General features: G+C 39.8%; 1 protein-coding gene across 10 annotated transcripts in view; it reads right to left on the minus strand.

Annotated features, from left to right (window-relative positions):
* ANO4 (anoctamin 4) overlaps window positions 1–15,102 on the minus strand; it is a 211,002-nt gene that overhangs the window by 118,379 nt on the left and 77,521 nt on the right. The window lies entirely within an intron of this gene.

A 15,102-nucleotide genomic window follows, 5' to 3' on the forward strand; every position in this document is an offset into this window, starting at 1 on the left:
CCTTGTAGATTCCTGTAAAGGGATCTGTCATAGCAGCAGCAGGAGTCAACATTTAATGATGTAGAGCAAAGAGAATTTCTTAAGTGAGACAGCTGATTATTCGTATAACAGCAGCCTAGGGAAATCTGCAGATGGCCTCAGAGGTGGGAGGCTAGGATTTGCCCCAGAAGAGAATTCTGGAGACTAAGGAAAAATACTGCAGCTGCTAGAAAAGGCGCATAAACAATAGGATGGAGGTAGAGAAGTAAGCAATGGACAGCAATTCGGTTAAGCAGCTTTACAAGTGATATCGTTCAGTTTCTCATTAAATACTCAGCTACCACTTTTAACATACGTCATTACATATTTACATCCTCAAATCCACGAGCCTTTCTTCTCCATTTCAACCCTAGTTAGAGCAAAATAACGACAATACTGACAAATACAAAATATCCCCTCTTCCCCCCAACCCTCCATCCTTGTTAGACCCAAATCCCTGCTCCTGAAAACACATGAAGGTTGCAGGATCCCTGCAGCATCTCCAACAGATCTGAACTAATTGGGCCAGGGAGAAAGGAAGTGAGAGCCAGCCAGCAATGGAGCTCCCAAAGCACTGATATCTGATGCACTCTCTAACCACAGGCCTGTTAATACAATGAAGCTGTTGGAGAATGTACATATTCAATTTCAAAGCCACTTTTTAAGTAATAAAAAATACTGTCTAGAAAGTGGTCAGAAAATGTCCAGCCTAAACCTGACTGCTGTTCAGCCTATGAAGCCAAGACAACTTTTGCTGCATTCAAATCTCCTCTCCTGTATTTGACCCATTTGCAGTATGGGGAGCTTCCAGCAATCCACACAAATGACAGTCTTATATGCTTCTCTGATTCACAGTAGCCTTAATATCTGGCCTCACTGCACAACTATCAGATCAACAACATCATCCAGTCTGATTTCACTCAAAATTGTAGGCATAATCTTCTACCCATCATTTGTGATATAATACATGGCTAATCACAAACTTGCCTTCACCGACACAAGGAGAAGAAGAAATATATTTGCCAACAACATAGCTTTTAAATAAGTGGTTGCAGGAACATTTTCTTCTTCCATGATCTTCATGGTGTCACTAAACAGACTTGAATCAGGGAACATTTCCTTCTCCTCTTGTCCCTCTCCCTCAGCACCCGCTTTGCAGGAGGGAACACCGCATTTTTTTAGCTGAGAGAAACAACCCCTACATGATGGGTCGTGAACTGGCCAAATTAATCATTGCTGATTTGTTGGCAGACAGAGGTTTTAGCCTAGCAGCTCTTTGGAAAAAGCCACAGTGTTCTCTCCCACGTCCCAAAGAGATTTATTGTCTTTATCTTACCACAGATCTGCAATACCACAAACCAAGATAGCTATCTGGTGTCACTGCTGCTATTGAGGGATGACTAGCCTGGCTTCAGCATTTCCTTCTTGCTTTAGCAGCTGCTGATTTATGCTTTATCAGTGACATCTCCCACTGAGTAAACCCTAAGCAATATTGCCTGGGAGGTTGGGAGGGAAAGACCCTCTTTCCATAGAAACATTAGAAATAAACAAACACAAATAAAAGTGAAATAAATATTAGATTTATCAAATTTCATGTGATTTTATTAAAAGATCAGTCTGAGATTTTTCTCAGCTGAGACATTTTAGTTCAACTGAAGTCATATTTTAAATTAGCTCATGACATTCACTCTGATTTACTCATTGTTGCATAAAGTAGTGCATTAAAAAAGCATACTTTTTCCTTTATTTGTTTTGAAGGATCTCTACTAATTAGGTTAGGAAAATGAATGAGATTTTTAAAAAGGCATTTCATTTTTAAAGGCTGAATGAGATGGCTTGTTGTAAACCAGAATTTTAACATACTTCTAAATATTAAAATGATCACATGTATGAGAAGCGAATTATGTAGCAAGGTAGTTAATATGGTACTAACGTTAAACAAGGTTATTCCCACTGCAGTGAGAAGATTTTGTGCCTGCTTAAAATTAAGGACATACTCAGGTTCTTTGCTGGATGAGGCCTTGTTACATGCATCTAGTATCCAGCCAATTATCGCAATCAGCTTTTTAGACATGAACTTTACAAGCAGAAGTCTATTTTTCTTGCACACTAAACACCTGGAGCCAGATTTGGAAAGCCTGCACATTTTTATATATGCTCTGTGATGTGCAAATTGCATTTGTAGACAGATACCCTCACGTTGTGGTCTGAAATTGAGCATGAGCACTTGGGTGCACAGAAAAATGCGCATAGCTTCAGTATTTGGCACCAAAATAAAGACTATAAATTAAGCTGATGAAACAAGTGCTGCTGTTTCTCAATGCACAGTAAAGGTCTCGTATTTACTCCATATTTTTGAACGGACATGTGAGAACAGAGCTCATCTTTGCAATTCATTGAGGCAGCCAGCGCTTCTTGAAGAGTTTTACCACTTAGGTTCTGTTCATTGGTTGGAACAGAAATATTTGACTCAGTTTCTTTCTGAAATCACAGTCTCTTTTCTTTGCCCTCCCTCATTTCCAGTTAACTCAGCAAGTAAAAACAAATGTTTTGCCTACAGTTCTAGAAGTTTCTGTAGAGAAAAATTTACAGCTTCAAAGGCTTTTTCTGAAAAGGCAGCTAGCCAGTGACTTCTATCAGTACGGTGAGCTGATTTCTTATTTTTTTAAAAACTCACTTTGGCAGCAAACATGTACTTTCACAATGCTTGTACTTCAGCATGGACATTAAATACAAGTAGCAAATAACTAGGTATGCCATGTGGGTAGATGCTCCTATCACAGGAGCATCTACCTCTATCTAACAGGGTAATATATTATCAAGAGCAAATATAATTCTAATATGAGCAGTTTTGTTTTGCTACATTAAGTACTGCCTGTAGTTTCCACAGAGAAGTTGCTCCTTCCCACCAGAGCCTCTTCTTGAAAGCAAGCAGAAAGCTACTGCACCTGGTGCATTTTTCACTAAAGGCAAACCCAGGTCAACACAGGGTAAAGGGTCACCTGAATGTACCTGCAGGTCCATTTTCTACTGGCTTCTCACTGTGAGTGCAAGGCAGGTCATCTACAGCAAAAGCACAGTTTCAGATGGAAATTGTTTAAAGCATCACCTATACATGTTAGTCAGGGCTATACACACACGTGAAATCCATAGGTTTACTGAGATCAGTTCTGGCATTTCTCATTTCTGTGACAGCAGTGAAACAAAATGTACACCATAGCGGGTCTTCCCAGCATCCATCGCATGACTGCACTAGACAACACATCTTAATGGATAAAAACATATTGGTTCAACTATTGCACAAGAAAAAAAGCTGTTCCCCAAGTCATAGAATATATGCAAATATACATTAATATACACGTCTTCCAAGGAAGACAAAGTTGGCCTGAAAGCAGTGGCTCAGAGATAGCTAATTATGTACCTTTAGGTAGAAGGCTGATGTGTCTCACAAGTCTCGTAAAGAGATCTGCTTTTGCTACATTGGTTGGAAAGAATCTCAGATTGTTTTCCAGAAGAAATCTATATCACAATCTGTTTTGTTCCTTGCCAACCAGTAAAGTATTGTAATATTCTTTCTGCCTAAGCATTTTTCTCCTCTGCAGCATAAACTGGATGCCAGAGTGTTACTCTGTGCATCAGTCTTGCTGCAGTTTTCATATATTAAAATTATTTAATTTCTTGTTGCTGCTCTTAAAACTGTCATGTACAATAGTGCAGAGTTCCACACTGGGAAGGTACTGTTGATAAGACAAAATATCACATAACAATTAAAAAGAAGAAACAGAGGAATAAAGAAATAGAGTTGTAGGAGAAGGACATACTAGGTATGTTTAAAAACTTGTTGTTGGTAGCCACATTTTTAAAACAGAATCAATTTTAATTTATGGGTCTGTAATTATGAAGGTCCAAAATTTAATATCAGCAGGGATCATTTGATTTCATCCTGGTCAGCTTCATATTAAACATAAAACATTTTTTCTTCTTGACTAACTCTAGTGTAGATACTGCCTTCCTCAATGGAAATACAAAAGAGGAAACAAAGAGGAGGATGTTTCAGTTTCCTTACAACTCTTCTGTCCAGGTGGAAGGGTTCGTCCTCTCCAGGTACAGATAAGAGTCCTGAAAGTATAGGCTGAGTCCACACAGAAATGAGTTTTGCGTCATGAAGGATAACTCCGTCTTTCAGTGCTTGTTTTCCTCTTGAACAGATATGAAAGGATGCAATATCAGCATTTTTCAAGGTATATTTTTCCCCTCCCCACAGGGATTTAAGAACAAAAATCTTAGAAATGTCAAAACGTCCTTCGGGAGGTCGGGTTAAGAGTGATGATCTCCAAGCCACCAGCGCACGGGGCAGTAACCGCTGGTGAGTCAGGCTCACCTCGCTCCCCAGTAACTCTACTGGTTCACTGGGACCTCGCTCCCAGCTGAGCCACCGCACACCGCCGAGGTGGCTGCACACGCACCCGTACAAGAGGGCAGTTCCCTCAAACCTGCAAGGTTTCCCACCAAAAGCCTCACTTAAGTCAGGGCAGAGGCTGCGCGTCTTCTTTCACGAGTATCTTCTCAGCACGTGATGCAGAAACATACCCTGTGTCCTGCCTCGAGCTGCCCCTTTCTCCACACAGAAGAAAAAGGTTCCGTTTTCAACCTGCAACTCTTTGGCCCAGCAGCCCCGCACTTCACTCTTTTCTGAAATAAGACCACGACACAGAAGCTTTCCTTCTGTCCGTGTTCCTTACCAGTAGTGCTAAGCTTCCTCTACCTTACAGCTTCAACACCGTTTCAGATTTTTACAAGGGGGGGTGTGGTGACGAGTTCCCTTTTTCTTTCGTTTTGATGCTTGTTTCCAGCCTTGGGTTCCTTTTGAAGGTGGCAGTGGGGATAAGGACAGGAGAAGTCATGTGTTTAATTCTTTGTTTCTGAGCATTCTGTATATTTAAGATAGTGCAACGTATCAGACCAGCTGTCTGCCACATCTGCAGTGGTTTCTGTGTAGTGTGGCAGTGCTGGCACATATGTACCTATAGTGACAAACTGGGAGTATCTTAAAGGCCCCAGTTTTCCCTAATTCGAGGTACTTACTTTTACCTGTGTACGCCACAGGATTTGCCCCCATCTATCTACAAAGCACACACACAGTTTTGGAAGAACCATAAATAATAGGTAATGATACATGTGGAAAGAGAAACCTTTAGAGACTTCTGATTTAAGTCAAAGCACTCCATCATAACAGCATTAATACACAATATGCTTCCAAGACTAAAAAATTGGGTACCCTGTGGAAATATTTGCACATCTTTGAAAAACCTCTGACCCGGTAGATTGCCATATATGTCTATAAATACATAAAGACTTGGATATAACTCTTGATACTCTTAATTAGTTTACCAGTTACCTTAAAAAAGTGCATACTCTGTCACTATTCAGCATAGCTAATCAAATCTGCCACTATGCAGAAAACACCATTTATCTTAATGGTTTTCTCACTGATTATGGATAAAATAATGTGTCTGCATGTTTGTGTCCAAGAATCAAAAGCTGAGTGTAAAAGCACGAAAATGCCTTGTTAGTTTTGAAAGTTATTGGAATAAATACACAGGGCTACTTCTTTTTCCACAAGGAAGTCCAATGAATGTTAGGGAGAAAAAAAAAAAAAAAGATAAATTCAAAACCCAAATCATTCTGTTTAGCATGAAGAAACTATGCCATAGCTGTCTCTGTGCATGGTCACATCAAGGGTACGGTAATAACACTACTGGAATTACTTTTGAAAGGCAACTTAAAAATAGTTTCCCTTTGTATTACAATACACTGTAAGACATGACATATGTTTAATTATGTTAATACAAACTCTTTTCTTATCTTCCAGAAGCAGCAGTAGTGAAGGGGAGATTTCTAAACACCTAATATTACTAACTTATCACAAACTAAGGTACTTGGAAGACATATGGTGTCCATTCTCCCCTCCGTTAAACCCTGGCTGGCATCAGACACAGAGAAGTCCACTCAGCCAGTTAAATACAGAGAACTGGGGAGTCCTATGTTCAGCACTTGTTCTTTATTTCTCTCTCATGCTGTGTATGCCTTTTCCACAGACGGCCACAGACAAAATGGATGGATAGCCCTTGGTTCAGAGCCAGACCTTGAAAATCTCCTCTACTGCCAAAACAGCCCGGACACCAGGCTATGGGGACAGGGTCCTGCCAGCCCTCAATTTCTGCATTTCTAATTCGGTCACTGCCCGGAATGAACTGTGGGCATGGGGACAGCCAAACCCACCAACACTGTGCCCTTATCATCAAGAGGGAGACATCTCGTAAGCGGTGAGTTCAAACAGGACAACAGCTGGGGAGAGCTGATAATCCCCGTCTCCCACACGGACAAGCACCCAAGCCACTGGACCGCTGTGCAAAAGCACACAACCTCTTTCGCCATTTCCCATCTATGCTCAGAGGATGCCTCAATGTTCTGAGAGTTGAAAGGATGCAAACAAATGTCCGCACAGAAGCCCCGAGCATAGCATGTCTCATATTCCTGTGCCTGATATTTTCAGTTAGTTGGCTCTACGTGGCCCCTGTGCAGATCCTTACATAATCAGTAGGACAGCTGCACAACCAGCCTTTGGAATTACCCCCTAGAAGCACTTCTCTTCACTGGTAATACAAAGAGATAGGGCACCAAAGTGTGTGCTCTCCTGCTGGGAACAAAGCTATCCTTTGAAAGCACCACAATGCCTGGGATAGGAGTCCGCAGGAGACAGCCTGAAAACGGCACAAAGCCACAGTGTGTAACTAAGCAGAGACATTTCTGCACAGTTGTATGTTGCAAATGAGAATCCAGAAAGAAGTCTGAGATCTAAATGGACCGAACAATTCAGCCCATTTCCTATTACTCTTATTTATATAAAAATAACAGTAAGAATGATTATCTTTTGGTTCTACCTCTTTCCTCTTACACTGTGAGTGTACATAAAAAACATAGCTATCAAAGATGACTATTGCAGGTGTTCAAACATTTGTCCATGTTTGATGAACCTAACTACTTGTGAATGATAAATCCCTTAGTTACCATCTACCTTTAACAATATTGGGAATTGTTAGCAGGCAATTCATAAAGAAGAGAGGAGGAAAACATTTGCTGAATAAACCATTTATTGCAAAAAGCTTGCCCAGTTCTCAAGTCAGCAGTTTACTGATGAGACAAGCAGAAAAGCTGGCTGCACGGGGCTGAGGCATGACATAGCAGATGACTTCAGGGCACCAAAGATTTATTTCATTATAACATGGGACATCAAGACGGCTTTTACAAGATACCAGATATCTCTTCCAGGTGGATTTTAATGTAACAACCAATTATACAGACTCCCATTACACCATAGCCTATTGCTGCCTTCACCATCTAAATGCATCCAGGTAATACATTGCTGCAGAAAGTACCAGCAGCTAAACTATTTTGGCAACTTCAGCTGTCCTGAGACTGCTGAGAAATGAACGTAGCATAGGAATGTGAAAATGGTTATCCTAAAGACAGGATAGCAGAACAGAGGTCTGTCCAGAGCAGGATCCTATTTCTGACAGCAGATGCTTAGGCAAAGGGAATATGAACAGGGCAAGAACATCCAGTCTATCCCCAACCTGATCCTTCCAGCTTGCAGAGATTTAGAGACTTCTGGAGTGGAAGGTTTCACCTAGATAATGATTCATTGGCTACCAATGCCCCTTTCCTCTACAGATCTGTTCCTTTTATACTCAATGTCCCTTGCGAGCTAACAGGTAGCCATCACATTCCTCCCTCCCCCTTTTATTTGTCTTGTTTCCAGCCTTCATGAGCTAGTGGGCCTGCTCCTCACTTCCAGTGTCATCCATCACAAGCCCTAACATCCAGGCTAGGGCCACGAAGCCCAGAAATTCACCGCCACTGCAAAGCCTTTCTTACTTGAGTCTCAGATAAGAGCTATCACGCTGACCCCGTAAAACATGCCTTCCTGTACAGAATCTAAGGGTGGCACAGTGAATCCCACCCTAGTCTATCATAGGGAGAGGATATGGTTCCAGCCTACAGGTCTGGGTGTGTGGAGACCTAATTAGGGCAAGGTTAAGATAAATATCATCATTCAGTTACAAATTGAAGCTGAAGAATGGAGGCAATATTTATATATTGATTATATAAAAATATTGTTTTCTCAGATTTTTTAATTTGTCTTTGAGAGTACCTCACAAGCAGCAGGAATCCTGCCCCTAATACTGGTGCAGGTGGTCTTTCTATAGGCCCTGCAACCTACTAAAATTACCAAGACCCGCTAAGGAGAAATAGAGCACTTTGTCATTAAAATGCATGGACTAGTTTGGGGCTGTTCACACAGGATGCCTATCCAAAAGAGATTAGTTTCAGCAATTGGCATTAAGCAGAGTCTCCTTTGCAAGCAGTAGGAGAGCATCTGCATGGCAAGGGTCATCATTTTCAGGCATTCTGGCAGCAAAAAGAGCTTGGAAAGTATGTGCCCTTTTTGATGACCCTTAAAAACCTTCCAGTCTCATTGAAGTGCAGGTAACTTCTTTATGCCATGAGTCTAGCAGGTGCTGAATTCCTTTCCTTTGCTAGGTGCGTTTGTAAAGCAAGGTCTAAACAAAGTACTAAACTGTAGTGCTATCTCCCTTTTTCTAAGTACCCTGAATGTTATCGGTATTGAAGACCTCAAAAACCCATGTGCTTTGTGCTCCATCGGGCCTCTGAAGCATAGCAGGTACGGAACTGCGTACCCCGAGGATGTGACCAGCAAATATTGTGCCTCTGTGGAGTTATCCAGCATGCAGCGAACAGCTCTGCTTTCCTGAGACATCCAGCCACTCATGGCACAGGGAAGGGCAGCGATCTGAACGACCCAAAGGGATTTCTCTTCTGGAACAAGGACCAGATCAAAAATGATGCCACTTTTGCTTCGCTGCTGCCCTGATGCCTGCTGTAAGCTGTGATGTCGAGTTGTATGCAATTCTTTTGAGTCTTTGGGCTTTTGGGGCACCATAGTACATTGCACTGGTTGGAATTTCTAGTGGGTTCTGATGCCTAGATGCACTTACCTGTATTATATGTACTCACCCAAGGAGCAAGCCCCCCCCCCCCCCCTTTTTTTTTTTTTTTTTATTATAAAGAAAGGTCTGCCTTAATTCTAAGATTTCAGAATGAACCAGCAGGCTTGGTGTTAGGAAAGAGGTCTTGCTATCTTTTGGAGTGGAACAAACCTTTTGTGGAAATTAGTAATGCCATGCAGCCCTGTTACAGTCAAATCCCTTTTCCGATCTTAAAAGCATCTCTGCCAAAGTAGAAGCTAGTTTGTTCCATCTTTTGACAGTCTACCTGCAAGAATCTTTCCTTGGAATATATGAAACATATTTTACACTAGAAATAGAGGCTTACATAATACTAAGCCCCCTTTAAGCAAGAACTATAGAGCTAAGAAAAAGCCACATTTTTCAGTCAAGCATTATGGGAACGTAACAACTGATTATTTAAAGTCTCTCTCACTGCTTCTTGAATGTTAAGCTATTTTTAAAATAAAATGGGACATTACTTTCTCAGAAACATTGCAAAATTTTATACATATTGTCTATTTCCTTCAGCAAAATCTAGAGTGGTCCAAGAATTTTCTTAATTGTTTTACGACAATTATGGTACACTGGTCTCAGGACATTATAACCTTGCCTTGGGATCAGCGATATTCCCCATTTGGTGCCAAGCCACATCTGGCTGCCTGTTCCTATTTTGGACAAGTTTCCACTTGAGAGAGTGGAACAATCGAGAACATCCACAGAGAGCAGCATTTTGCAGCCTTCATAGGGCGACTACATGTTATAAACTAACAACAGCTATGGGAGTCAAAATCTGAGGGTACACTGCACTGATTTTAAAGTAACCATACATAATTGATTGCAAGAGTGGATGAAAGATCATTTTACAACAGCAAACAGGAGACTGATCAAAGCAGGAAGGGATAAAAAAGAAGTCTTTGAAAAGAGATGAGTTTAAAAATACATACTCCCCAGAGAAGTAGAACACCCTCAAAGCCACCACTTAAAATTATTAATATTATTTTTGAAGCCCCTTATTGAGGGTGTGCAGAGGTCCCAGGTAGGATAAGTACTTGTGTGTCATGTGCAGCACAAATTGATGCAGAGGAATTCAATTTCTGCCTAAATCAAATATTTTTAAATTAAACAAGATAGTTGGCATTGAAAAACAGTGCTTTATCCTCTAGCTGCTTTTTTTTTTTTTTTTCTTTTAAACGCTCTGTTTGCAAAACTGTTCTCCAAATCGCTAGAACGAATGTTTTAGGAGACTTTAGCTTAGGAACAAGAATTATCAAAAAGTGGCTTTTGCCCTAGAAAAGTAAAGTGATGAATGAAATGGGCTGAATGACTAAGCAAAGCGACAGAAGATTTCAGGCTCTGCATCATCTGCTAGCTAGTTCAGCTCTGAAGTTCAAAGTACCGCATAATCACCATGTGACGACCTGTCACTCAGCCCTGACAAAAGGTCCTCGTTGTAATTGAGGCAAACTGTTCTCATTAGGAGCTTTGCAGAGGCTCCAGAGCACCAATAGTGAGGAGAATGAACTGTCTCTGTGTTCAGCAGGGATGTATTTCCAGCTCCCGCTTTGAGGTACAGACATGGGAGAAATTTTGTCGGGTGTATCGAACTTGCATTGCATTGAACGCAGGCTGTAAATAAAGAGAAGTATGCAGGCTAGTTTCTTTGACATTAATGTCCCTTCTGCATAGGGACAATTCTTATAAACATATTTTTTTCTAGTATGAAAATTAGCTTAATGAAGGGAATGTTAAACTTCTCTGAAATCTGCTGGCTTTTTCCATGCTTCATTCCACATGAGAGGAAGTTCTATATACACCCAGAAGGCAGCATATTGAAAAAGCCTGCTCCCCTAATAATGTTAGACAAGTAAGACAACAGCACTACTGTCTGTGAATTCAAATTTTCAGGTGAGTTTACATCAGCCATTCCCATACCATGCCTGTGTTTGCTGCCAACAATTATTTGCATGACAGAGCTTTCTGGCAGAATTATTTGCAGGAGTTTATTCTTTTAGTCTGAAAGGTGTATGGCACACGTCCTGCCAGTCAACAAAGAAAAGAGAATGTGATTTAACCAACAAATCACATCTAACTAACACAGATCTTCTAAAGACCATTCACAACCAAATGTGAACGCTGACAAGCATGTGCACGTTTTGTGATGAGAAAAGAATATCCTTTGCACAGTGAATTATCATTTTTGAAGGACTCAGTTCTAGCTTCCTTGATGATTCAAAGTTCATTAAGTTGTGACTAAGCTCATTAAACATACATTTCCTATTTTGCTTTAATTTTGCTTGCCACAGTTTCAAGAACCATGCATTTTTCCTTGCCTCTTAAGTCAGTTGTTCTGTCAGCCGACACCACTAGCTCTTCTTTCTTAGTGTCACGCCCAATAACTACAGGCATCAATAAAAATGCTACAGTTTGATGAGCAATAAAAAACAGAGGATGCAAAAGTCAAGAAAAGCATGCTTAAGGCAAACACATCTTCCTTTAACTTTATAATATAATTTATCTGGTACTATTTGTCATAAAAGGCAAGAGACTACCAAAAAAAGATTCTCGCTGAATTCCAGCAACCCCACTAGACTTCCACTGTCATGCCAGAAACCAATCCTTTCAGTAGGTGTTTTCTTGCCATTGAACATAAAGTTCTTCCAAATATCATGGATATGCCTATATCATTTCAGATAGTAAGGAATCTCCATTCCAAAATGTACCGTTCTTTGGCTTTGAAGGAGGTCTTTTTGAACAGTAAACTATTGAAATCAGAAATTTCTAAAATATTTTTATGTGTTTCCTGGAGTGAAGACTCTTTACATATTTACTAAATTCTGGAAATAAATTATTTCAAAGACAACCCTTCATGTTGGATGTGTAGATTGCCTGCAGATCTAATTTGTACAAGTGATGTAAATAAGCATCTACATTATTATATATACATTTCTATATAAACCTCAAAATGCGTTAAGGTTTAACCAGAGGCCTTTACAGGAAGCATAGAGAAAGAAAATCTTGCTGAGGAACCTTTGAATCCCTGTTATTACAAAATGGGTAACAATTATTAGCAAGTGTTGCAAGTAGAGAAGACCCAAGAAGATTCCAGAGTTTCACACAATGAAAGAATTCACTTTACTGGTGCTTAGACTTATTAAATAAGGCAATTTTCCCACAGCCAGCAAATTTAATGACTCCTAGAGAAACTAGGTTTGACAAGTTCTGCAGAGTCTGAGAATAAAGGAATTCATCACCAATAGGAACAAGTACGGTAACTTTGGAATAAAGAGCATCAATGGAAAGAACAGGCAAAAACACAGAAACTGAAGTCCTGCTTACTCCATAGGAAAAGGTACAACACCATCGGAAGTGAGGCAAGCTTTTTTTTTTTTTTTTTTTTTTTTTTTTTGTCCCCAGATTTGCCTAATCCCGACGTTGAGGGAATGGACTGGGGTGACAGTTTAACCTCCTTTAGGCTTGTTCAGTACTTGGCTCTGCTGCTCTTACAGAAAACCTAAATGCTCATTACCACCGCTTTCAAAACAAGCCTCCCATGTGCAATACGGACACATCGAACATAACCCATCTTCAGGAGAGCTGCAAGAATTTACACCAGCCAAATGTTTGCCCCAAGTGCTTCAAATCCTGTACTTCAGTAGCCCAGTACCCCATGAGCCGCAATATACCACAACTGCTCACGTAACCGGGAGACAGTAACTGGAGGTTTCTCAAAACTAAAAATACTGTCCCCCTCCATGATCCTGGAAGGAATGCATGTTTACCTTAATATCATTGCATCTAAATTTACTATCTGATTGCTTTACTTGTCTTTGCTTTTCTCCTTTCTAAGAGGAACTTTCCTCATACAGGTGTGCCTGCAGATGTATTGGGAGCCTTCACCATTAATAGCCATTTTCTTCCACTCATTTCTCCATTTTCCTCTCTGTTTTGTTTTGATTACTTTATACCTTCTGATCTGCTTAAAATCAGAGCTCAGAAGCTGCAGTTCTGCTTGTAGCTGAGCAGTACTTCTTTGCAAGCTTGCACAAGACAATTTTTTTTTTTTTTTTTTTTTTTTAAAGGCACATTACAGACAGCTCATTGCTCGTTAGCCACTCTAACACCCAGACTAACAGTGGAAGTCATCAACCTCAGGCTCCTTACCAGGTACAAATAAAACTGGCAGGGAAGCAAGCTGGAAAGGAGTTCTGTAACACCAAACAATATCTATAGTTCCTCCTCCTTAGCACGTAGCTACCTATAAACTTCAGTCAAAGGAAACAGCTGCCAGTTAAAAAGAATTCATGATAAATAATAAAAAGTGTCATTCTGGAAAGAAGAAAAGTGGCCAAGGAAAACAAAGCAGTATGCAGAAAACAGCAGCAGTGTGCTGTTAGAGGGAAATAATACACTCATTCGTAACTCTGTCATTTTATCAAGGATCTTTTCTTTCCATGGTTCTAGCCTCCCTGATTGATAAGAGCTAGAAATGCCATTTTAAATCCTCAGAATACCTCTCTGTACAATCTATTATGCCAGACTGTCTTCATGTTCAGAGTATTTGTTAACTGGACAAAGGAAATTTCATGCTGAATATAATGTATACTATTCCAACAGTGAGACCTACTTGCTTGTGATAACAGAACTCCAATGGAAGAAAGAACCCAAGATGTATGAGCTATTTAAAATTAGACTGAACAAAAACCTGAAGAATTTACGGTATGCAATAGCAGGAGGATAGCTTGGAAAATGGTGGTGTAAGATCCATTACCTGAGTAATTAATACATGTCAGAACATTTTCTCTCTAAAATACCAAACTATTTATAATGTACGGCCTTAGATAAGAAACTGCCATTGGTCAACTAGTGTATTAGGCTAATTATTTATGAAGCTACAGCTGTTAATTTGTGGCTGACTAAGAAAAAATAATATATGATTTTAGGTTTAAATCAAAATTTTCTCTTAGGAGTATTATTTATTACTATTGCTGCCCAACCATATTCTTTCTTAGACTCTACTTGCATACAGCTCAAACGGTTGTAATTTAACCTGGACACATAGGCAAATTTAGTGTTCTTATATAGAATTAAAAAGTCAGACCCAAATCATAAAAACATTATTTCATTCCAGATGAAACAATGATGCTGTAAGTTGGTTAAGAGAAGACTCCTGTCATACAACACATTTATAAAAATCTGCAGCCTTTAAGGCTCTGGGCACAATTAACTCCTCTTAACTTCAGTGAAGCTCATAATACTAAATGCCTCTTTGAACCGAGCTGCCAAGCATGTTCTCTGTAGGTCATAGATGTTATTGTCTAAAAGAGCAGAATATGATAGACAAAACTAATCTCATATGACTGTAGTAAAAGCTAAATTCCTCAGAGAATCATCATCCAAATGATGCTCACTAATGAGCTCCATTTTAGGAAACCTCTGGGGTCTACCTAAAAAGGGATCTTTTTCTCAATCAGAAGCCAGCATATACTGCTTGTACATTATTTAGTATTAAAACACAGGCCATATCTATCAACACATAGATGTAGAATGTGTAGCAGCTCAAAATGAACATTGCCCTTGTGCATGTTCAAGATACTTTTTTTCACAAAGTGTTACGCAGGGTTTTTTTGTCAATCTTTTAACATGCTGCAGTCATGATTATGTATCTTTAGCGACAACAACATTTCTGTAGTAATTTCTGTACTTCAAAGAAAAAACATAGAAGCTGAAAAAATAGAAGGACAAACAAGTGAACAGAGGAACTGAAATAAACAAAGCATATGGTTATGAGTCACTGTAAATTCTTAATTAATCTATGTTGACAAAGATTATGGTGACTAAATAGTATGGGTGAATGAAACTCATGGCAGTAGACCTGCCTAGCAACCCACAATAAGTAATCTAAATTTTCAACTTCTACAAAAATTAAGCCATTTACTAGATCTGCAAGGTAATAGAAGGACGCTAATGTTTGTCTCACACAAACAGACTCTGG

The sequence above is a fragment of the Aquila chrysaetos genome, chromosome 26, assembly GCF_900496995.4.
Source record: "Aquila chrysaetos chrysaetos chromosome 26, bAquChr1.4, whole genome shotgun sequence".
In the NCBI taxonomy this organism is placed as follows: Eukaryota; Metazoa; Chordata; class Aves; order Accipitriformes; family Accipitridae; genus Aquila; species Aquila chrysaetos.